The following is a 27,362-nucleotide window of genomic DNA, read 5'->3' as shown; positions in this document are numbered from 1 at the left end:
ATACACCGTGGAATCAGGGTGGGTACACTGTGTTACCATCGTGGAAACACTATGTAACCACCGTGTATACACGGTGATAAAATGACACGAACCCACCCTGTAACCACCCTGGATCCACCGTGATTCCACCGTGTTTCCACTCCCAGGGTGTTCCCAGGCTGATTTAAAACCGTCAGGGTGGTGAAAACAAATAAAACAGTAATTTATTTATAACAAAAATGTAATTAAAAAACTAGAATTTCCATTAGTAGTATTCAATAAATAATATTTTTTTTCTGTATAATGATATTTTGTTTCTGTATAATGATATTAAATCTTCCGTTAAAAAATTCACTTAAAAAATAATTATTTGTTTCCATTGATTAAAAACCTGATTTCCAAATTTCGCCAATAAGGTATTGACAGGTAGCGCCACAATGTTGTTAGATGTACGAAATCACCCTAAAAACCACTTTAGATTAAAACTGACAGTAATTTGACAATTGAAATTATCAAAATGTGCTGCCTGAATTAGCCGACAATTTGATAGCAAAACTTGAAAATAAAATTAGCGGTTAATTTTTTTTTTTTAATTTAGAGGTTACTTTTTATGCTAGAAAAAAACCCTAATAAAAGTTCCCATGAAATTTTTGTCAAATGTCTGTCAAATTCGGGCTTTTCCGTTTTTGACGATAATTCGTATACGACTTTCAAAATGAATTTGCATTCGAATTCGGGTAGTAAATTTACGTCAAATTGTATAGCAAGTTGTATGCAAATTCTCGTCAAAAACGGAATAGCCCGAAGTTGACAGACATTTGAGAACAATTTCATAGGAACTTTCTCTAGGGTTTTTTTCTAGCCAAAAAAAAGGTAACCTCTAAATAAAGAAAAAAATTAACCGCTAATTTTTTTTTTCAACTTTTGCTATCAAATTGTCGGCAGATGCGGGCGGCAAATTTCGGTAATTTCAACTGTCAAATTACTGTCGATTTCAATCTGGAGTGACTGTTAGGGCAGTTACGGCAGACGTCAACTAACCCTAATAGCACAATTTGCTTGAGCAAAAGTTTACTGTACAAAAGCTTTGTTGAATTTTTCCTCAAATTTCCGTCAACTTTGGACTTTTCCATTTTTTACGACTTGTATGCAACTTATTATTGAATTTGACGTAAATTTACTGCCCGAATTTGAATGCAAATTCACTTCAAAAGTTGACTAGAAAAAAGTTGTCTTTAATTTTCAGGCAAATTTTATGTCAATTTATCGTTAATTTGACTTGAAAAATTGTTAAGTATATTTTTACGCTCAAATTGTAGACAATTTTACGTATAAATTTGCATACCTTCTGAAATGGTAAGAATGAACATTATCGACCGTTTTTTTTCGTACAAGTTTATCTTAAAATTGAAGAAAAATTAACCGCAAATTTTCATTTTCAACTTTTGCTGTGATATTGTCTGCAGATTCAGGCAGCAGATTTCAGGTAATTTCAACATCAAATTACTATCAATTTCAATGCTATTAGGGTAAGTTTAGTAATTCCAGGTATTGGCCGTGCTTAGCTGAATTAAGTCCTCTGTAAATTAAGTTAAGATTTAGCATAGTAGAAGCAAAGCATACTTATTAGACTAAATCTTAACTAAATTTTATTAGGTTCACGTATAGGATTTAGTTCGGCCGAATACGGCCATTAATGACAACATCTGTACCTATCATCGCGCTAAATGGCACGATTTTGGTACCACCTTTAAACGCCACACTCTAAATATAATTGCTTAGCAAGTTCTGCAGTGGAACATTTTCGGGTAACTTAACAATAAGTTTCTGGGAAGTCTTGGCTGGATAATACTTGCGTGCAAATTGATGCAAATCAACTACCGTCTGAACGTAATTTGACAGAAAAACTTGCCATCAATTTGAAGTGGAACTTACAGTCAACTTAACGTCATTGTCTGACAGTAACACTTGGTCGAATTGAATTCAAGTTACAGACAATTTACTGTCAACTTGAAGGTAACTGTTTGCTCTCCAATACTTTTCCTTCGAATTGGCTAATACGGCAGTAGCTTGAAGTTAACTCACGGTTGGAGGCTATTAGGGACCTCGCGAATATAACTAGAGAGAACATACAACATTCAAAAGTTTTTAGCAATCCACAAATTATATTTCCTAAATGAAAGGTATTATTTGACGCAAAATTTAGTTTTAGTCAATAATAACTTAATTAGAGATAATCATACGGATTTTCAACGCAATCACTAAGTAAACATTATACTTTAATTGATCACTACATAAATATATATACATAGCACTAATTAAAAACTTGGTGTCAATTAAATGCGACCAAATTGGTGACAACTTTCAGCTTTTGGAAGAATTCCTATAAGTTGTTATCAAGTTTCTTATAACTTGGCAACCTATTGCGGCTAATTTAAGGAAATGCCAATTTCTGCGGTCAACTTGATGACAAGTTGCGACAATAGATTGTCGTTAGCTTGCTGTCAGCTTGACTATCAAGGTTGATACTGCTTAGCGAATAGAACTACACCATAAGGACGTTAAACATGAGTTTTACATAATCGTAAAAGTTTTTTTTGCAACTATATAAAAGCATTCCTAACAGCACAGTTTGCTTTAGCAAAAGTTTACTTATAAAATTTTCCTTGAATTTTTCATAAAATTTATGATTATGAAACGAATTTATTCATGCTCATAAAAAATTTGCATACGAAACTATAGTAAAAAATACAGACTGAAGCACCGCTGGTGGCGAAAATACAAATCACTGCTACAGAAAAATTTCAATATTTACTGAATCATGGCATTTCTTACAACTTTTTATTCTCTGGCAGTGCCCTTTTCGCATGAAAAAATTTGTAAAAGGATTAAAAATGGGGGTACTATAGTATATGCTGGCCTAATTTAATTATTTAAATTAGTTATCATAACTAAAATGGGTAAAGTTTCATAATTTTATGACGAACAATCAATCATCTTTCGATTGCAAAAGGAATTTTCTAGATATTTTGTTTTTTAAAAAAGTTTTTAAAAATTGGAGCTAAATACCGTTCTGTCTACGGTATAGAGACACAGTAGGCTAGCGCCATGACACCACACATATACATGTGTTTGAACGTGTACTTGGCGCGAGACACTACCGTGTCTCCTGATTAATTATCTAGGCCTAAGCCAGAAAAACTAATTTAATTTAATAAATATTTAGTCGTTCGTCGGGGCAATCCGCGTCTAGGCCATTAGTTAATTAATTGGTTATTAAATTCATTAAAATAAAATTCAAGCCAGACGGTTGTCCAACCGGATCCAGGCCCAATCGCTGAGTCCAGGGCGTTGTCTTATAATTCCAGGCCATTGCCGGAATTATATACGTCGTAGAAATTCTAGGCCTATGGTGGACGCCACAAGCCAGAAATTTTCATATTCTAGTCCGCGTTGTTATAAATTAATTATTAATTAAAATAATTAAATTAACCAAATTAATAAATTAATAAAAATTAGTTTCCGTAACTAAACAAAGACCTAAGTTAGATTTATTAAATTAATTTACGTCGAACAACAAATAAAATTTAATAATTAAAGTAAAGTAATAAATAAAAATTAATAATTAGAATTCGTTAATAAAATTATTATAAAATTATACTCAATACAAAAGAAAATTTATAAAGTAAGAAGTCGAGAGAAGTCGAGTGTTGAGTAAAGGAAACTTTGAGTTGAGATTTTACTGACTAAACTTAAAATATTAAATCTAGTAATTTTGGATCAGTATTACATTGAAGGATTAATGTTTAGTTGTTGGAAAGGAGTTATAGTGAAATTAATTAATTAATAATAATAATTCTTCTTCATAAATTAATTAATTTATTAAGTGCGTGGCGGGAACGGCCATTTTAAAATGAGTGTGTGAATAAAAGTCCAGGGGACTCGAGTGCGCGTGCGTGTGTAGAAAATGATTTTAAAGTTAATATTATAATTAATAAATAATTCGGGAGGTAACCGATTTTAATTTGTACGTCCAAAGGTAGTTGGCAATGATTTTAATCGAGTATGAGAGTGTGTGTGATGCCAAGGTAGTGGCTATGTAGTTTAAGTAATTTAAGTCGCCAAAGGTAATTGGTAGAATAGTTATAAGGTCATAAGGTATAAGGTCAAAGGTTATAAGGCTTATGGAAAATTTATACGGATTACAAGGTTTGTAAAATTAAATAAAAGTGAATATTGTGATAATAAATAAATCTAAGTTATTCATAAAATTATCCTTCCTCTTCCTTCTCTTACAATTAAAATTTACACCGACCCTGAGTATTAAGAACCGGTTCTGGAAGACCGTTTAATCCTTCCAGTGGCGCCCTTAAAAAGGTAATTTAAGGACGACCAGAGTAACAGCATAGCCCTGTTATATAGTATTGGAGAATGTGTAAGTTGTTTTTGCCACTCGATACAACTTTTTATCACAAGAGCTCTAACTAAAGAAAATGTAAATAAACATATACAAAAAGTTAGTGCAACTGTTGGTCATTCCAAGCATTCAAATAAGTCATCTGCAGCCGTCACTGATGCTCAATAGAAATATAATTTACGAAGTCATTATTTAATAAGCTATTGTCCAATGCGTGACAACTCTGCGTATAAAATGATTAAGCGTGCTTTAGAACAATGCCAAGCTGTAGAATGCGTCTTATTCGATTCTGACGTGACGATTATAGTAGCATCAAAAAAGTTATTACTGGAAAATCGTAATCAGATTTATTTAGATGATGTTCAAAAAATTTTAAAGCCTTTTTTCATTGCTACTTCTTTAACGTCAAATGAATCTCAATCGACAATTTTGATAATGATGTCAATTGTTCCTCCAATTTCAGAGAATTTTCCTCGACTTGATGATGACGATACTCCAAGTATTGAGATCTGAAAAGAGATTTTACTGAATGAGCTAGAAAGCCGCTTCTTACATGAAGATCCAATCACTATCTGTGAACTCGGTTGTTTATTGGATCTATGGTAATTTTTATTAATATATAATGATCATTGCATGCCCTGAATTCACGCATGATCGCAATCTCTATTTTATCATGTAATAATCATTATTTCAGTATTTTTCGCATTAATTATTCTTTCTTTTTTATTTGCATGCACTGATAAAGTTTTTAATTACAAATTCATAAAGATACTAGAAGAAGAATCGGAGTACAAAGATGTGATGACTAAAGTCATTGAATTGTCGAAAAATCAAGACTATCGAAACTGAAAGTCTGATTTCAATCCTCAGAGTTCATTGTCAAGAAATCTTGAACGGGTAACAAGTTTTGATGAAAATTTAAAGTATCGCACAGATACAGATTAATATCTCAGAGAACTAACAATTCCACTGGAGGACAATCCTCTTCCTTGGTAGAATTTTAACCGGAATAAGTTTCCGCTTTTAGCCAACCTTGCCAGAAAATATATATCAATTCCTGCATCAGGTGCTCCTCCCGAGAAAGTTTTTTTGACGGCAGGAAACGTTATTTCTGTGAAAAGAAGCTACTTAACGCCGGAACGTGCAAATGTTTTGATATTTTTATACCATATCAAACAAATTTAAAAAAAATTACTTAAATAAATAATTAAATAAAATATGATTTTGAACTTGATTACGCAAATTCCATTATTTCAATTTTTTAAGAACAAGATCACATCAAGTGGACCCCCCCCCCCCCCAATTTCCACTTGATCATGAAAATCAACTCTATGTATTTTTTCTTGAGAAGTCACTATGAAAAATTAATCCCTGAAATGATTATTTTTACGGTTCCATGATTCTTCAGATTTTATATTGTCCGACTCATTAATTTCAATTCGTGTGTTTTTATTTTTCAGAATAACTTGGGATGGTAATAAATCAATGGTCTTGAACATTGCTATCCAGCGAGAATAAATTGTCTCAATGAATCTTCCAGCTTTGAGCTGTTTTTCATTTTCAAGTTTAATGATTTTAAAATTATTTTCAGCCGTAGCGTTATTGGAATGATTTTTATCTGGATTTAAAATCACTGACCAGAAAGTAATAAATGGAACTAGACATCTTATGACATATTCACCAAAATCTAAAGAACAATATATGTTGTTGTCTAAATTTAGGTCATTTTTTAAGCTTTCTGCTTTAATTTCTTCAAATTTTGGCAAAAGATGTTGAAAAAAGGGACTCGCTTGATAATAACTAAACTCGTATGTAGTAATTAAACTCAAATTTTAATTGATTATCACCGTCTGAAGAAACTGAATTAATCTTAAAATCTGTTGTTTTTGCCAGATCCTTGATAGCATTAACTACTCTTGATTCTTTTTTCGGAAATAATAATAAATAAAAATAATTTTTAAGTAGTTCAACTAAATTCTGAAAAGTTGTACAATGAAAAAGAACTGCCAAAATTTCTAAATGTAATGATCTTTCAGGTTTTTTAATATTTTTGTTGGTCATTTGACAGGAGATCATGTTCATGAAATGGGAGTTACACGTGAAAAATGGTGTGATATTATCGGGCAATGGTCGGTTGGATTGAATGCATTCATATGATATGTTTAAATAATCAAGAATACTGCAGTTATTCCAAGACATCATCACCACATTTATACTGGCCCATGACCAGTCAGTGACTACTTGTTTAAATAAAAGCCACTTTAATTTATTTGAAAACCATATATTTTTGAAAAAATCCAAGCATTTTGCAATGGAACCAGATGTATGGTCATTTGTTATCATTTCTAGCATGGGATATATTTTATTATTGTAATTAATCACTCCAGCATAGTAATAAATTCGTTTTGAATGAACATTGGGTTTTCTTATCAACAATCCCGAGGCATCAAAGTGAAAAACTAGATTATTTTTTAAACTTAATAATTTAATTTGCTCTTCCATACCCAAATATATCGTAAATGGAGTAGAGAAATGCCGAATATAAGGGTGATCATAATTCGCAGCAGACATTTTTAGTAAAATGTCTGCACTGTCACACGGATGTCGATCATTTTCACCTAGTTTCTCTGACCTTACTTTTTGCAACACTTCGTTTGAATGTCCAAATTGATAATTGTTTTCTCTTTTTGCCAAATTTTTATTAAATTTATTCATAACTTTAACGTGTACTGTAGAGGGTTTGGCATGACAAACGTTGCTGAATTTTTTTTCTTTCGTTACCTCTTAATTGATAGCTGAACGGAATAAAATGATTTAATGGATCTTGAGTTGAATAAACTTTAATGACAGCTCTTGAATTAACTTTTTTTCCTCTAAATTTCAGTTTCATGTGACAATCAAGCTGCTTACAAGTTGCATAGGTGCGGAATAATTGTTTATTTTTTGCAAACCTTAGTCCTCTACCAAAAATTAAAATGCATGTGATTTTATATTTCTTCGGTAAAATTAATCGGAGATAATGGTTTAGTAAGTCAGAGAAAACCTTATTATTTTTCAAAATTTTAGATAAAAATATAATTATTGTATCTACGAGTTCATAAGTGTATTTTTTAATTCCTCGGATTATCTGTTTAACAACAGTGTAATTATTATTTTTGTCAACAGAGTTGTGGTCACTTTTAAGTAAAATAACTTGAGTAGAGTCACATGTTTTTGAACTGTCAGAATCATCGCTATCATTTGAATAATTATTCCTACTACTAGAATAATTATCACTGTCACTTAAATAATTATCATCATTGATCAAATTATTATCATTGTCACTTAAACAATTATCACCATCGATAGAACACTTATCACTATCACTTGAACAACTATCATCATTGATAGAGCAATCGTCACTGGCACTTAAACAATTACCAATGTTACTATCACTCAAACAACTATCACTTACACCACAAAAACTAAGACGACTATCATTTGCATCAACATTTGGAACAACGTTATTGTCATCACGTAAATTATTATTTTCTGAAGCTAGTAATAGTGAGCTAAATCGTCGAGTTAATGTATTTTAAACGTCACTATTGCCACATGTTTGTTTTCAACATAACTCTTGATTAATTTTATCAGTAAAATTATTAGTATTATGATGCCGCGTAAAATACAAATTTGCTCTGAATTTGTTGAGATCTTTTTTTTTAACTCCAAGCTTGTTACAAATATTTTTAAAAATTAATTTGTTACGAGTCGGACCATCCAAAATTTCGTCGAAGGTCGTAGTAAATTTTAATACCGCAAAATAAGCGTCTGTGATATTAAACTTTATTGTTAAATTATTATTATTAACAAAAATATTTAACCAATAACAAATAAATAACTACGTGTTGATCAGATTGTTGCTATCAACTCTATTATTTTTAAACTAAAAAAAATTGACAAAAATGACATAGAGCGCGAGAATAGTATATTGTCACCATCAAAATACCAACTTATGAAGAGGGTGACATCTGTCATGGTCTTTATATTTGCCCACCATAAATTGAAATTGAAAAAGAGTGCAAGTGAAAACACTCGTGCAGATTTTAAAAAACTAAAAACAAATTGAGTCATTTTTTCTTATTATATTGGTTTGTAATTTTAAAATAAATAATTGAAATGTTAATTTTCAAATTATAACTTGAATATATACATATGCTTTTAAAACTAAAACATTACTCGTTTGAATTAAAGAAAAATAAACACGAGTAATTTTGATAATTTAAAAAAAAAAAAGATTAGTTTTAAAAATTGTATAATATTTTATTTAAAAAATGCCAGATGTCGGCTAATTTCAGGAATTAGAATTAAAAATCAGAAAAATAAAAAAAAACATACACGTGTAGATTTTGAAAAATATTAAATAAGTGGACCAAACTTTTAATTTTTATATTAACCTATTACCAAAAAATACACGATTAAAATGTTAATTATTGAATAATAACTTATATATCTATATATATATCTATATATATATATATATATATATATATATATATATATATATATATATATATGTATGTATATTTTTATATTTGAAAAAGTACTCGTTTAAATTACAGAAAAATGAACACGAGTATTTTTTTCGATTTAATAAAAAAATTTTTAACTTCCCGCTGAGAAAATCGACGATTTTCAAAAATTTCGGTAAGTTATTTTTTTCACCCCGATTTTCGAAAATCGAGTTTTCCTCAGATGTCGACGTTTTGAGGTCCTAGGAAGCTATTCTGACTATTTTCAGAATGATGTCCGAGTGTATGTATGTGTGTGTGTGTGTGTGTGTGTGTGTGTGTGTGTGTGTGTGTGTGTGTGTGTGTGTGTGTGTGTATGTACTCTTTGTAACTTTTGAACTTATGAATCGATTTGGATGGTTGAGGTGGCAATCGAAAGAGCTTGTTGGCCATCAACTTTCGTGAAAATTTCAGATTAATTGATCTAGTAGACTCGAAAATATTTGCGAATTACGAAAAAAAAAAAAAATTTTTTTTTCAGTTTTTCATTGATTTCTCAAAAACGACTTTTACGATCGACTTCAAAATCTAATCAGCCCTATTACTCAATAAAACGCGTCGATTGCCACCTCAAACATCAAAATCGGATAATTCGTTCGAGAGTTATCGCGGGAGAAAGAAATGGTGAAAAACGGTTTTTTCTAAATATTTTCGAAACCACTGACGCGATTTCAAATTTTAATCAGCTCTAGAACTCAATAAAACGCGCCGATTGCCACGTTAACTATCAAAATCGATTGATTAGTTCAAAAGATATCGGCGTTGAAAAGTTAAAAAAATAACATTGTATGTTATTTGTTCCGGATAAATCAGAATATAACGTACTAAAATGTGCCTGATATCATACCAACTCATCTTTTTTATGGTTTCTTTTGATCATACAATGTCATCGAACTTGGTTTTTAGTTTAAATCATATTATCAACAAAAAAATCGATAAAACGTAGTTTTTAATATTTTTATCGGATATTTCATATTTTATTGTTTCTTACATGAGTCAAAACTTATTTAAATCTTGATTTTGATCCCCGACATTGATTTCTGCCTCAATACACTTATTTTACTGAACATAATCAGGAACTAAATTTAAAAAACCGCTTCATTGATGATTTTCGATTCTTAAATTTTCAAACTTCAGCATAACAGGTAACTTGTTAGAGCTTGAAAAGATCGTAAAAAAACAATTGCAAGTGATAGCATTTCCGAGCTCGAAGAGCTCGAAAATAAATCTACACTAATGTTTTCGAGCTCTTTGAGGTCGAAAACAGCGGGAAGTTTTGGGGCTGGCAAACATTTTAATGTTTAAATTATAACGAGGATAATTATTTTTTCATCAAACTAAAAAAATACTCGTCTTAATTTTGGAAAAATAAACACGAGTATTTTTTTTTAAATCTAAAAAAAATTTTTTCTCTTAAAGTTAGGAAATTTTTTATTTAAAAAATGTTGGATGTGGACTAACTTCAGGGTCATGTTTATTGTTCTACAAAAATACTTGGTCTATACTGGCGATGTTAATTTTATGATTTAAAATATTTATTATTTAATTTACTATATAGTTTAAAAATACAAACTTTGGATAAATAAATATTACATATATTTAATTAACTCTCGAGTGGATCTATCACCGCCATTTTTGTGTCTTAAAACATCAATGGCGTCCTTAAAAAAGCCCGGAGATAAGAGAACACTAGGTGATGGATGAGGGAAAATGTGTATAATAGCTTGTCTCAAATTCTTAGTGCTTATAAGTTGAGAAACCCCGTATGGGTGTGGGGAGCAATTGCGTCCCACCACTGACCATGAGCAATCTGTAGACCAATTCAGGAAATTGGTGCTATGGTGGACCCATTCCGAGCCCCACTTCGACCAGAGTCTCTTTATTGCCTGAGATAGAAGGAGTGTTTGGGTCTAAGTGAAGTCGGACTCGTGGTGACTGTTGGTGAGGCATCCACATCTATTGCATGCCTAATGGGTAGGCTAATGTTACCTTATGCTCATATTTCGCTTTTATAATATATGGTAGGGTCATAATATACAAATAGAGTTACACAGCGCGAGTATGCCCAAAAGGGTGAGGAATCGGCCTCCCGTCAAACGAAGGTAGACCTAACGGTCCCGTTGTTTTAATTTTTTTTATATCTAATTAATTATATATATATCATTCAGATCAGCAAAAGCATTTTTATATTTTATTTGTTTAATTTAAAAGTCAGGCCCAGGGCTAGGAAAAATAATAATAATAATAATTAAGGTCGATTATTGTGCCACGTGGGTAACTAACAGGTGGATGGGCGAATAACTAAAGAGAAAGATAGGTGTATTGTGGCGAGTAGGTGCTGTTTACTTATACGTTTTAATACGTTTCTTTTCGTTACTTAAAAATTGAGTTAAATTGTAAATTCACCGAGTGACTTTGTCACGTGATTTTTGGGATTGGATTATTTAATCTTTTTTTGAAAGCATCACCGAGTAAGTACTTTGCAATCCTCTTCACATTTTCACTTGATTACCCCCGGTAGTCGTTGGTCGCCACGGTGGAAAAATTCACATGTGTGACTAGCACACAGGTGAATATTACTATGGATTTATAATCATTACACTGAATGATATATATGATAATATAAATAATTTAAAAAACTTATTGCTAATGTCATTTGTTTAATTATTGATTATAATTAGAAATTGAAGATATACATAGAGATATCCTACTTTTTTTGTTTGTAAATTCTTGCATTTAGTATATAGATAAATACATCTATAACAAATCAGCCGGCGGTAGTTAGACGCCATACATTTTTTTTTTTTGAGCTTACTGTACTTGAGGGGAAAAATTCCTCAATTACTGACATCATCATCCGGATGAAAATTCCCGGATTATTTTTATAATCGTTTAACTTATTCTTATATTATTTATGTAAAATATTTATGAGAAATCATTACGTTATTATTGTTATCATTTTATGAAATTTTATTTAAAATTATTGATTTGCATTATTTAATTTATATCATTTACCTCAGCGGTCGATAAAATTAATTAATTTATTATTAATTGTTTAGCTCCTTACTACAATTTACTGGAGTGAGGATATTTCAATTGAATTGTTGTTTTTGAAGACACATTAGTAATTTTTACTCTTAATGATTTATTGACAAATACTAATTAATAATGTAAAATTACACACTTTTTTGGCATGTTAAAAATAATTATTGATTGATAGATAATTGATAAATTGTCGATAGATAGATAGTTGATATATTGTCGATAGATAGATAGTTGATAAATTGTCGATAGATAGATAGTTGATAAATGGATGATATAGTTGTCTTGTGAGTAGATGACTGACTGTCGTATTTTGTTTTAAGTGATATAGTCAGAGGTTACAATTTGAGGAAAAGAGGAAAGGGTCGATAGGTGTGGTAACGTTATTTGTGCGAAATTATTAGTAGTTGAAAATTGTAGGCGTAAAGAAATAATTTGAAGGTAGAGAGAGAGTAAGTTAAAAAACAGCTGTTATGCACATGGTTGACAGAAAAAATTTCCTCATAGATTAGAAAAATATTCGTCGTCCGATGCAATAAAAAGATAATAAAAAAATAAACTCAAGGATACTCAATCCCTAAATTTACGATAGTAGTTAAAATTTTAGACTGAAAGGTTTAGCTTTAAATGAGCTACAGCAAATTCTAAAGAGAAAACTATTTAAAAGAATATTGAATAGCTTAAAGAAAAGAAAATAGGCTTATGACCATAAACGGCCTAAGATTATTTTCTAGTGCTAAAGTTTTTCTAATAATAAAAGTTTTTAGTTAACAAATATTCTTATAAATAAAATATGTTAAAATATTAACAAATTATTTTTACTGCTAGACGAAACATTAATAATTACTATACAATTTATTACTGTCATAAAAGAATTTATTTTATTTGAGTGTGAGTGAGGGTAGTCTCGTATCTTTTTCTCTCTCAAACGTGTTGAGAGGTCAAGCAGCCTAAAATTATTGTTATTATTTTATTATTTAAATTAATTCAAATGAGATGATCTGTTTTTTCTGTTTAAATTAAAATGTATTAATGTTTATTAATCGAATTATATTTTTTATTATATGGAATTCATACACTAGTCGGATTAGAAGTATTTTGTTTATGAATTTAACCCCCAGGGTAAAAATTATATTAATTTGAATCGTTTACGACAAAATAGCCAAATATTATTGATTATTGTCTTAAGTTAATCATATATTGTAACCAAGTGAGGATTATTTTATTTTTTCATGTAGTAAATCAGTAGAAACCAACAGCTGTCGGGGAATAATTTAATATTTATATTTTCCTGGATCTTTTCCTTATTGTTCCTTAATTTTTTGGATACTCGTGAGTGACCACATATGGTTTACTGGACACATTTGCGTCTCCGTCGCGAATTATAATACGGTATACGTTATAGTACCATGGAGTTCATTTTTCAAATAATAATTGCAGTAGTAATTTCAAGATGGATTTGCATATTTACAAGCTTATAATCAAGTTGAAAACAAAATCGATGATATTCTTTTTTTTTGATTCGACTGCAGATGAAATTTATTGAATATAAATATTGTAACCCAAAAAATCACATAAAAAATATAATCTTATCAAAAAGTCAAAATTAATTTATAACTTGTAATAAGTTATGGCTTTGATAGATGGTTTGATTTAATAAAATTATTTTTTAAGTTAAGAGGCCGTCGTTTGGCACGCGCGTGACTAGGGTAATCACTAAAGTTAAGTAGCATCGAGCATGATTGCTACTTGGTTGGGTTACCGCATAGCCACAAATTGGGTTCGAACGAACGTCTCTGACCGTTAGGCGCGGGATGGAGATCCAGTGATCCGTAAAATGGAAATTTCATTGATCACTGGAGCTTCGCCTAAACCAAATTGTACTAACAAGGTTGTCTCTATGGTTTTCCTACGCCACTGCACCTGCATTACAAAGAAGGTAGTAGGGAATCATCATAATGGTGCAGTACAGTAGAAGCACGAATCGGGCTACAGCAACAAAAATAAAGGGGTAGAGTTATAGTAAAAAGAAAGTTTATGCGCCAACTAGAGTTTTGTAAAACACAATAATGATACAAGTAAAATTTAAATTATTGATTATTATTTTTTAAATTTATTTTAGGATAACATGAAAAATTCCCTAAAATACGATAACGTAAGGTTTCTAAAACTTTTTAAAAATTATAATCAATAACTTTAATCCTAAAATACAGAAATTGATCATGTTTAGTAGATTTCATAAAATCTAACTATTGTATTTATCTTAATGATGGAATTTTCGGAAAATTTTGCTACCTTTAAACTCAGCTCGACGAGCTGAGTCAGGAAATACATATGGTTAAAAGTTTATGTATGTATTAATATATATGTATGTATATATATATATATATATATATATATATATATATATATATATATATATATTACGTTGATTCAAAAAATAATAATTAACAACAATTGGCTACAAGTTGCTCAGCAACTTGTTGACAATCTACTGCCGCAACCTGTCGCCAAGGTTCTGAGCAACTAGTAGGCAACAGTTACACGAGCTGAATGTTGTCGACAAGTTTCTTGGAAAGTTGCCGTCAACTTATGAAAATGCCAACTTTAGCGGCCAACTTGGCTATCAGGGTGGCACCAATCCTTCGGCAAGTCTTTGATGTGAATGATAAAAAAATCTCGTTGCTCGGGTTTACGATTCTAACTGCAGAAAATTCACGCTGATTACGTGAACGGGCGAATTTGTCACCGTCCGTTGATTGAGACTCGGTATTGGAATCAGACGACCTTCCAATACCCGGGCAATCTTCCAATTCAATCTTATCGGACGAAGTGGATATTTCGAAACCCAGGAAACCACGTGTCATTTCCAACAACCCAGGACCTGAGATATTGTACAAGCAACTTAAGGCCCGACGAATTCAATCGCCGGAGAATCATCACGGGGTTCAGAACCCTTTCGAGGGTCTGGTAGACCAATTAGAAGTGTGGATTACAGGAATTCCAATAATTTAACTAGATTAAAGGTAAGTGAGAAAATAGGATAGGCGAACCCCGGAATCTGTTGATGTCCAAAAGAAAAAGGGAAAGAAAAAATAGGTGCATATATTACGATGAGATCGTAACATCGTTTAAAAGATATTCACGAAAAACCTTTTTGGACCATTTCTTTCTTCTACGATAATCGCTCTAACGAATGAGCCGATTGAAATGGTTGAGCCCTATCGTTCAAGTCGTCTCAAAGAAATTAAAAAAAACCTTTCTTTTTTTGTAATTTTTTAATATCTTTGAGTCTGTTTTATCAATTGATCTGAAATTTTCAGAAAAGTTAACGGCTGACAAACTCTTTCGATTGCCGGAAAAAGCATCCAAAGCGGTTAATTAGTGCAAAAGTTATAAAAAGTTTACATACACACATTCATACAGACACTCGGACATCATTCGGAATTCGGTCGGAATAGCTTCCTAAAACCTCAAAACGTTGACATGTGATGAATACTCGATTTCCGAAAATCGGGATGAAACTAATAACTTCTCGAATTTTTGAGTATTTTCAATTTCTTTTGCGGGAAGTTTAAAATTATTGAAGGCCATGTATTATTTGAAAGGTAAAAAAAAATTTTTCTACCTCCGATTTTTTCATGATCATTCAAAAACAATCAGTGATAAATACATTTGACCTCAAAGTCTAAAAACTAGAAACTTTAAGCTTAAATTTGACTTTTTATGTTCTATGACTATTTTTCATTAAGTTACAGTATTTTGAAAACTATCTAAACATTTAGGGTTGTTTTTTAAATCCAATTTTTGTGGGTTTTGTAACAAGCTACTCTAACACAAAATAACCTCGACAAAATAACCTGCCAAGGTTATTTTGTTCGAGGTCGCCTATTCGTGCGACCTTTTTCTGATCAGCAAAACATGGAATAACTAATAAATTTTAGTAAAAAAAAAACTATTTAGTTGAACTGTGTCCCCAGTCTCTCCTATATTATTTTTTCACAATAAATTATTAGATCGTATATTGTGCCTATAAAAGGCAGACGGCGTTTGATAAGATTTTTTGGTTCAAATTCGTAAATCCATAGATTTATTAACCATAGTGATAAAAATTTCGTTTATTTGAGTACAAATAAAGTCTTATTTTCGCTACTAGAATTTTTTTTTAATATGAATATTTTCTTCTATCCTTTAAGTATTGCCGAAACTCGAAACTATTCCTGGTTCCAGGATGAAAATTTTCAATGTCATTTATGTAAAAACAATTATGTGAACTTGTAGACTTTATTTTGAGTCATGAACTTGAATAAGTGAAGAGGTATACTTGGTAAGAATACATCATTGTGTTGGATACAATTAAAAAAGGTAAACATCGAATAATATAATAAATATGCTGCGATAGTACTTTATCAAACAAGTAATAGTATTTAAATCACAAATACTAATTCGAGTGATGAAAATTTATAAAATGATATTTCTAGCAGTTAATTCCATCCTCTTGAATTAGAATTTTATGGGAATATTATAAAACTGTACATCATATATTTAATATTTAAAAAAAAAATAAAAATGAAAATTATACCTATTTAATTTAAAAAGTAATAAAATAATTTCCTATAATTATACATTTTAATTTTTTTATCACTGACATTCAACGTACAGAGAGGACTAGATTTCACGACTGTTAGAATTCACATCAATGACATGCTGTTATACTAATGTATATTATAGTATTTAGTTTTCAAAGTGGGAGTAAGCGTTTATAGTCAACGATGCAAAAGGCTCGTCACTAGAAGCTAGTTGTACCTATATATTAAATGAGTCTTTTATGCGAACGTCCTTGAGATCATTGGCACAATGCACGGGCATCAGTACGAGTCTTCTTTGTATTATACATATCCACTTACATACGTCGTGATAGGTAGTAAAATGAGCTCATTTATTATGCCTTCTGAATTTGATATTATATGTTGAATGCATATTATTAACGAATTTTCATAAGTAAGTAATGTAAGTATGAGTGAGGCAACTGAATTTTTCATTAAAATTAATAACTAAGAAAACCTGATCATTTCCAAATATTGTAACGAATGGACCATATCGTTCAAAAATTTTTGAATAACTAAGGTCAACAAAACTTTTTCCGGGAAAAAAATATATGATCATATATGACTGTTATGTAATCAGATATGATACATATAAATCTACATAAAAGTGTGTGCTCTTATATACTTCTATGTGGACATACATGCATCATATATGAACATAAATAATCACCAAGTCCAGGTACTCCGTTAGAAAGAGATACACAAAAAAAAATTATTTGGCTCAAAGTAATTTTTCTTGAGCCAAGAAAATTTTGAGGACATGGAATGAAAATCAACATTTTCTTGAGAGAAGTAAAAAAATTCCTTGGATTTTAAATCTCGAATAAAGAAAAAATATTTTTGACTTAATAAATCTTCGAAGTAAATCCTCAAAATTTCAATAACATCTTCAACGGTTGATTTAAAATCTATTTTTTAATTAGATGTAAGGTACCGGCGGGTAATAAGACCTAGCTAAGGGAGATTTTTAATAAAATCGAAAACATTGCATTTAATTATCGAAATGTATCATTAATCTTTATTTCAATACATTAACCATAAAATGTCGTGAAGTAATGATAATTTTTACCATAAACAACCAAAAAATTATACTTTTACAAAAACCATACGAATAGGCTATATTTTACTACAGTAGGGTAATAAAGCCTACGGGTTAAACAAACTGAAATAGTTTAACTATACTCAATAAAATTGGTATTAGAGATGGATCATCACTTAAATATAGCAACAATACTTTTTAAGAATCAGAAGACGAGATTGCTTTGCTCAACAGCACTTAAAATTATCGCGGGTACCTTAGTCGAAATTTGTATTGAAAAAAAAATTGCTATCTGAAAATTTCAGACCATTTGATCGAGTAGACTCGAAAATATTTGCGAATTACGAAAAAAATAAATTTTTTTTTTTTAGTTTTTTAGTGATTTCTCAAAAACAACTCAAACGATCGACTTCAAAATCTCATCAGCTCTAGAATTTGATAAAACGCGTCGATTGCCACCTTAGCCATTTCAATCGGTTGAATTTTTCGAGAGATATCACGGGAGAAAGAAATGGTAAAAATCAGTTATTTGCGAATATCTTTGAAATAACTTAACCGGACAATTCCAAAATCTAATCAGCTCTAGAACTCAATAAAATACGACGATTGCCGCCTCAAGTATCGAAGTCAGTTCTTTCGTTTGCGAGATATCGTTGGAGAAAGAAATGGTCAAAAATTGTTTTTCCCAGATATTTTCGAAACGACTGAAGCGATCGATTTCAAATTTTAATCAGCTCTGTAATTCAATAAAACGCGCCGATTGCTATCCTAAAAAACCGGTTAATTAGTTCAAAAGATATCGGTGTTGAAAAGTTAAAAAAATAACATTTTATGTTACTTTTTCTAGATAAATCATAATATAGTGTACCAAAACGTGTCTAAAATCATACCAACTTTTCCTGCTTATGGTTTTTTTCGATCATCATATAATATCCCGGGAAAAAATTTTTTCATGAAATTTTATAACATTTCATAAAATTTCACTAATGAAATTTCATGAAATTTTATGCTGAAAATGGCCGGATTAAATTTCGTCAAAATTCATAAAGTTTTATAAAATTTGATGATGAAAATGGCCTGATAAAATTTCATAAAAATTTACGAAATTTTACAAAATTTCATGAAATTCTACAATCACCATTAATTTTTCGGAAAAATATTAGATTTTGAAAAAAAAATTGCAATTAGATCTTACACATTGATCTAAAGGATGAAGGCATTACTGAAACAAACTAATTATATTTTCTATTTACGAAAAAATCCTGGTGACTGCTAGGCTCGAACCTAGGTCCTTTCGATTTGAAGTCTCTGCTGCTATCCACTGCTGATAGTATATTTATCGAGATATGGAGTTTTAAACTTTCATACGAAATTTGATATAATTTTATAAGATTTTATGAAATTTTATATAATTTTCAAGGAACTGATAATTTTATAATGAGGTATATAACATATCGCGTTACAAATGCTATAAAGGCGTATAAATTTTTTTTTTTTTCAGGAATTAACGTAATTATATTTTAAAATTATAGGGGAGATAAAAAAATTTGTTTCCAAACATCAAATATTTTATACGCCTTTATGGCTCCTGGCGTTGGTACCGGGAGCCATGAGGGCGTATAAAAAAGATTATTTTTCTATATAATAATAATATGATAATATGATAATAGGATAATTTGATAATTTACTACCAAGATCCGAAGGAGTATTGTAAAAATTTATTTTTTAATTTTTAAAATTTCTTAAAATTACATGAAATTATGTAGTTTTATTGAACTAGTTCATAACTATGAAATTGTAAAAATATTTTTAAAAATTAATTAGAAACCAAGAGATAATTTTCATAAAATTTTAGATAATTTAATGAAATTTCATGAAATTTTGTAAGATTTCGTGTAAGGCCAAAACTGCAATTATGTAAAATTACACGAAGGTTTATAGAATTTTATAATATTTCATAAGACTTCTTATAATTTCATAAAATTGTATAAAAATATATAAAATTTTATACCACTTAGTTCTTAGGATCTTCATAACAATTATGTAAAATCTTATAAATTTTAATGAAATTTTATAAATTTTAATGAAATTTTATAAATTTCAATGAAATTTCATAGAATTATCCCAGAGTTTCCGATAAAATTTCGTAAGTTTTTTTCAAATTTTATAAACTTTTATAAAATTATATGTAATTGCATAAAATTTTATGAAACTTTATAAAATTTCACCAAATTTCATCGGTATAATTTGTTAAAATTTTATCAATTTTTTTAAAACTTCATAAAATATGTAAACTTCCGATACTGACTGAAGACAACCGAGTGAAATTATTAAAAGTGCAAGACAGCAGCAGAAACGACACAGAGCTGGCAGGACCGGGTTGCCACCAAGATGCACAGAGAGCCGGTAGGACCGAGCAATCAACTAAGTGTAGGACTGCTGATTATCCGAACATCAAGTCACTATTTAAGTCGGACTTGGCTACTTATTGTGGAACCAAGCGATAACTCCAGAACTTAATTATTAGAATACTAGGCACGGGCCGGTATTCTTCAATACCTCTGTATTAATTAATCTGAATAAGCGGGTACTGGAGTAATAAAATCAAGAGTATAAATTGCGAAAGTACCGTGACAGAAAAAGGGAAAAGAACACAAGACAACGTGGACCAGTATCGACAACCCAGAAACACACCAACGGGACAGAACCAAGACGAGGACAGGATACAAGTCGTAGCTGTAAATAAAATCGTTGCAGATATTTATTAAAATTAATTTTAGGCCTGGGCCAGAATTAATATAATAAATAGTCATACAAAATCGTACGTGGTGTCCGTAAATTGATCGTCGCGTCTAGGCCAAACTAGGTAAATTAATTATTAATTATTAATTAATCACCGTGAAAATAAGTTCGTCAGTCAGACACTAAACAATCGAGTGTTCTTGACGCTTCTAGAAAAATCCAGGCAACATGGCCGGATTTACTGCGTCGTAGAATTTTCCAAGCCATTTAAGAGAACGCGTGCCGGAAAATTATTTGTGATCTAGTCAATAATTTAATCATTGATATTAGAGTAATTTAAATCATAAATTGATCAATTAAATATAATTAAAAGAAATGAAATCAATTAATTTATTTATAGTAAATGTGCCGGGAAGTTAAATTGGAAATTGATAGTCAAGTTTAAGTATTGTGATAGTGGCGATGAAACGTTAGTGAGTAAAATCGGCTTAAATTAATTTATCAATTGATTGTGATAACGGCAAATGTCAGCGGTTGTAAATAATTACGTAAATTAATTGATTAGAGGGTCCAGGGGACCGCGCGGGGAAATAGTTTTAGGTTTTAGCCACGTAGAGGGTCGAATTGACCGTGTGGAGGATTAGATTAAGGAATTCGTGTGAGTAATAATAGTCTAGGGGACTGAGTCGCGTAAGTGTGTGTGTGTGTGATAGTCAAAGATAGTTGACGAAATTGTATAAGGTATAAAATTATAAAGTTATAAGTTGAAAAGTATAAGTTTAAAAAGGTTTATATAATAAATAAAAGGTTAAAATTGTTATTTTAAATAAAGTGTTAACTAATTATAAATTATCCTTCCTCTTCCTTCTCTTACAAATAAAATTACAACGACCCTGAGCATTAAGATCCGGTTCTGGAAGTCCGTTTAATACTTCCAGTGGCGCCCTTAAAAAAAGGACGACCAGAGTAGCAATACCCCTGTTATAAAGTTAAAAAAATCTAATAACCAAATCAAGATTGAACTCAAATGATATGTTATTTTTTACAACCCTGAGTTTTCAAAAAATGCACGATTCAGGCAAGACCAAGCATGGATCAGGCATGAATCATGCACGATCAAGCATGATTTTTGCAAAGTCATGTCTGACCATGCAAAAAATTTGCTTGTAATTTTTAATTTGAATTCTTTTTATTCATTATTAAAAAAATATGTAATAACCAAATCACGGTTGAATTCAAATGATATTTTATTTTTTACAACCAGAGTTCTAAAAAGATATAAGAATCATTGTAAACTGAACGAGGTAGCTCAGCCTAGTGGACAGCGGGCATGCTTTATTACACAATGGTCATGGGTTCGAGATCCGTCATGATTAAAATTTCAATAGTACTTTTCAGCCAATAAGCATTAACTATACATCAACACTAACAAAACAAGTTAATTTAAAATTGAAATATCGTTATATTTATTTTTTCTTAGTAATTCTACAGATTGCGCTTAATCAGGCCTGATCATGCTTGGTCAAACATGATTATGCTTGCTCAAGCACGATCGTGCCTGAATATTCACCAGCCATGAGCATGCGTAATCATGCATTAGAAAGCATAATCATGTCTGACCAAGCATGATCACACATGCTCATGGCTGGTGAATATTCAGGCATGATCATACATCATCAGGTCTGATGATTTTTCGGCGCGTGTAAGTGTACAGAAATAGGTGAGAGAATAAGGGATAAGCGTGCGGCACAATAACGTGTCACACGGTAGGCTATTCTGAACACAAGTTTTTTTCTGTACCTTGAGACACTACAATGATTTTTTAACGGGTCAATTGATCAATAATATGAGGCTCCTAGAGATTAGAACTGTTTATTGAATCATTAAAGAATTTACGTAAACGTCCATTTTTTTGGCTCGTAGATAATTCTTCAAATGGTTTTCTCAGGGACGTTTTTTATCAAACACTTTTAGCACGTATATCTATTTTTTACGTTAGACTAAACTAATCATAAAATTTATGATTACTAAACGTCAGCTGATAAATTTAGGATCTGATCAAATGTTAACAGAACGATATCTTTCTGACCTCATAAGGACATCTACAGAAGTTAGTATAAAGTTATTTTTTTGATTTCGATAAACCGCGATATTCGTAAAAAGCCGCCAAAAAGATAAAATTCGTCAGGCCTCTAAAAGATATCTTTTTTCAGATAACATAATGATGACTTTCTGACATTGATGCCGAACAGGCCGTAACGCAATTTTTTTTTCAAACAGATCCACTCTGATTAGAAATACGATTTGTGACGATTAAAAACGATTAACAATTTAATCATCATTAATTGTCTTTAATCGTCATAATTGTCAAGGTTTTCCACATTTAATCGTTTCTTATCGTCAAAATAGACAATTTAATATTTTACGATTAAAACGATCAATGACGATTGAAATTCAAAATCCTCATGAATAGTTTTTAATCTTTATGTGGGACCAGAAATGGCAATATTATTTTATGATTAAAGACAATTTATGACGATTTGAAATTTTTAATCATCATGAATCTCCTTTAATTGTCAAATAATATTGTAATTTCGGGTCCGGTACGAAGATTAAAAACGATTTATGACGATTGAAAACGATAAAAAATATAATCGTTTTTAATCCTCTTTAATCATCAATTGACAATTTAAGACGATTAAAACATTTTTAATTATCATTATACGTATTTTCTAATCAGGGTATGACAGCTCGAAATCTTTATAAAAAATCAAAAACAGATTAACTAGTTAAAATACTGACCATTCACTCCGAATGTAGTCCACTTCGTTTGAAATCAGATCAAATTTTTCGACCTGGGCGTATATTAAATTTATTCGTAAACTTTATATCAACACCAGGAAAAAATTTTCATGACCACAAAATAATTAATTTTGTTACCGCAAGTAATCTTAATAACTTACGGTAACTAAATTCTGCCTTAATATACGAATAACGAAACATTTGCAGGGATTATAATGTTTTTGTAATGCTAGAAAATTCTTTGTTGAGTCAATCAATAGTTTTTAACTGTAATCAAACTGTTGTGTTCCAATAAAAATACTAATTCGTTAAAGTAACAGAATGAATTTGTAGCACTAGCAAAAATTTTTGTACTCATAAGCTAAGATTATTTAGTAACAAATCCCGGCTTTAAAATACGATGATATTGTTATAATTAACATCATGTGTTCGCATAACAAATCGACTTCTTAATTACGACATAAATACATTTGTTACTATATCAAATTGGTCTGTTACCGTACGCCAATCATGTTTGTCATTACACCAAATTAGTACAATACTTTTTCTTTTGTTATGATGGCGAAACGCTTTTTTTCCGCGCAATCAACACATCGATAACTTTATAATTTTATTCATATTCAATTTTTCAGAATTAAAAAAAAATACAATAATTACATGAAATCGGATAGTAGCCTATTCAATTCTCTATTAAACTATTCATCATTTGTAATACCGTATTGAATATTGTTCTAGATTATAAAAAGTGATAGGAAGAGGAAGCACAGATAGGGTCATGAAATTAGTACCAACTACCGGTGTATACAAGCTACGCTGTAGTAAAAAATATTTTAATATATATTATGAACATGCTCAGTTCGAATAGTTATCTTTTTCGTTGAATAATATTTTACTTCAGGACTCATATGTATATATATATATATATATATATATATATATATATATATATATATATATATATATATATATATATATATATATATATATATATATATATATATATATATACATATATATTAGACTGGGCTAAAAATATCGACTATTTTTTTTTCTTTCGATACTATGAAAATATTATTTCTGATGACCAAAAAAAAAAAATTAGTGTAAGTTTGAGCCCTTAATATTGATATTAAGAGGTGTATCGTTACGACTATTCGTTTTTTGACAGAAATTTCATTTATTGCACAAAACTCGTAAATCATCTATCTGAAAAATTTGAGCAATGTATATTCTTAAATAAAATTGAATTCCCTACAAAAAATCTCTCTTAGTAAATTGACGTAAAACGAGCCGTTTCCTTGTAACCGTGCCTTAAATATTGATTTGTTTTTTAAATTTTTTGTTTCTATTTTGGATTTTTGTAACTACTAGAAATATTAAAATTTTTCCTAGTCAAAACACATGTTTTTAAAGGAAGTTTAATGCTCTACAAGAAAGGTTTCTTAACATTTTTTGCTAAATTCACTCCTTCAAAAGTTATTCAAGGTTGAAGTTAAGTCAAAACCACTTCAATAACCTGAATAACTTTGGAAGGATTGAATTTAGTAAAAAATGTTAAGAAACTTTTTTTGTAGAGCATTAAATTTCCTTCAAGGATATGTATCTTGATTTTAAAAAAAATTTTAATATCTCTAGTAGTAAAATCAACCATGCTTTTTTTTACTCTTTTGTTAGCACACCAAGTACATTGAAATTTTGTTATACAATTTTTTTTTGAAATATTATGAAAATGTTTGTTATGATTTTGCATCATACTAGGTACTTGGTATTTTTTCGATTTGACTTTTTTTTTGTAAAAAATAATTTTTTTTTTTACTTTTAAAAAATTTTAAACGTGTACTTGGCGCGATGTTATACAGAGAATCTGTTTTTGGTAGGATAAAAAATTTTCGAGAGGTCGCTCACGAATTTTGAAAATTTCGAAAATGATTGAATTTCGGATTATTTTTTCAAAATTTTTTTTTCTCGTGGGAGCATTAGTTTACATCTGTAAAATCATGACTGCGCTGGAAATTTAAGCCAAAAATTCAAATATTTAAACCTCCGTCAGAATTTTTAATGTTTTTGAGTGCTATCTTTTGGACGTTTTCGAGCGACCCTTAAATATTAATAATAAAGCTTCTCGATTTTTTCACCATCAATTTGTATCACAATGAAAGAAGATATAACCCGAGAAATAAAAATGATAAGTTATTTACATACTTTTTTATTTTTGAATTCAATTTTTAGGTTTTTTCGCTTATTCCAAACTTACCAAATATTATTGTTTAAGATTGATCTATATATTTTTGGTTATCCAAAAGTTATGTTTTACTGAAACGACAATAATTGAGTTATAAGGAAATACAACAACTAAATTTCGTAAGAAATTAAATTTTCTACAAAAGAAGGTTGATTCATCACGCACGGCAAACAAACTGGGAACAAGTTACAGGGCTTTAAATGTAAACGAAAAATCTAGTTCACTTTGCGTTGACATTTAAGTTCAAAAAATTAAAATTTTTTTAAAATTGATTTTTTGTTAACATTTAAAGGCCTGTAACTTTTTTCTCATTCATTTGACGTATGTACGATATCATATATTTTTTGTAGGAAATTAAATTTCCTGCAAGACCGACTTGTCAAAATTAAGAAAAAATTTTTTTTTGATAGAATAACAATGAAAAATAACAAAAAATAATTTAATACTGAGAAAACTAAATTTTTGTCGATCTTTGAAGCCCCGTAACTTTTCCTAGTTCTTTTGACGTACATAATGCATTCGTAATTTTTTGTAGAAAATATAAATTCTTACGAAATTATACCAGGCGGAATTTAAAAAAAAAAAATTTTCATAGTCTTAATAACAAAAAACTAAAATAAAAAATTTTCGCTTGTATTTTAAATGGGTGTCACGGCTGCTACATTCAAAAATTTTTAATTTTTTTTCTCTCTCTTCCAAAATAAGTACACACTAAAACCTCCTGTACGTAAACCTTTTTATGTATAACGCCAACTTACTGACGCCAGAAGTCGTACCGGACAAATATACCTACCTGAGCGTTGTCAACGCTTTACAATTAAGTCGTATTGTACTAATGGACCACGCGTATTTTATATCTTCTCTTTCTGGAAATTTCATCATTTTTACTTAATGTACTTTTGAAATTTATGTATCCGTTCCCATTTAACTAATCTAAGCATAGAAGCGGTGATATTCTTTGATTTTTCATCTTAAAATTATAGACCACCCAACTCATGCGCACCTGCATGTGATTCTTGGAAATTAGAGAAAGCTAATGGAAATCTCCAAATTTATGGTTTCCTACACGAGCATGCTCAGCGACAGAGTGACGCCAGGTCATCAGCCTACTTTAATAGTCAAAATCTGTTTCCCAGGGATCACACGTGTGCATGGGCCTAGAACTTTCGGGCGAGTCCGAGTCCTCTCGTATGGGAAACTGGTTACCACCACTTTTCATATGCGAGGATCATATAAAAAGACCATGGACTTTAGCTCATTAGTTCTTTTGGGAATCAAACTCTGAACCTTACCGAACTCCGGACACTTGACGGTGTTCGTGGCTAGAGGATTGATATCCCGATTGAGCATTCGGTCACGTGAGCCCAGATCATTGGATCGGTCCTTGATCGTCGTAAGCACTCGTATAATCGGTATATTATTTTCTACTAGCTTCAGAAGCATAATCAACGCGATATTAGCGTATAGCATCCGATCACGTGAGCCCAGATCGTACGATTGGTCCTTGATCGTTGTAAGTCGTGAACTAATATCAACCGTTTAGCACCGGTACAGCATTGATTATCTTCATCTTATTATAATCCATTTAATTTCATTCATTTTATTATTTTTATATTGAAATATACCACGAGAAACGTGGAGAATCAAAGAATATTTTACCGCGATAAATGCGAAGATTTTAAAGAATATTTTACCGCGAAAAGGCGAAGAATTTGAATAATATTTAGAAATATATTTTTTTCCGCGAAAAATACGCGAAGATTTTATAAATTTATATTACCGCGAAGACGCGAAGAATTTGAATACATTGAAATTATTTTACCGCGAAAAGCGCGAAGACCTTCATTTTAATTTAACCTACAGAGATTTAAAAAACGCATAACCATTGAAGCTTATACAACAAGGTAGACTAAATAAATAAATAATTCAATAAATTTAAAAT

At 30.3% G+C, this 27,362-nt stretch overlaps 1 protein-coding gene across 4 annotated transcripts in view; it reads right to left on the bottom strand.

Moving 5' to 3' along the window:
* The window catches only part of LOC103576719 (G protein-activated inward rectifier potassium channel 3), a 111,963-nt gene that overhangs the window by 81,347 nt on the left and 3,254 nt on the right, over positions 1–27,362 (bottom strand). The window contains exon 1 of one of the 4 annotated variants that reach the window (XM_053736941.1): positions 16,571–16,655. The exons of 1 other annotated variant lie outside the window; for it this stretch is intronic. The gene's annotated coding sequence lies outside the window, so the exon portion shown is untranslated. Of the gene's footprint in view, positions 1–11,961; positions 12,128–16,570; positions 16,656–27,362 lie in introns of those variants that run through there. 2 more of the 4 variants (XM_053736940.1, XM_053736942.1) reach the window with 2 other exon arrangements.

This window comes from Microplitis demolitor, chromosome 2 (genome assembly GCF_026212275.2).
Source record: "Microplitis demolitor isolate Queensland-Clemson2020A chromosome 2, iyMicDemo2.1a, whole genome shotgun sequence".
Lineage (NCBI taxonomy): Eukaryota > Metazoa > Arthropoda > Insecta > Hymenoptera > Braconidae > Microplitis > Microplitis demolitor.
The sequence above is the reverse complement of the archived record's forward strand: the minus strand, read 5'-3'. Positions and strand labels throughout refer to the sequence as shown.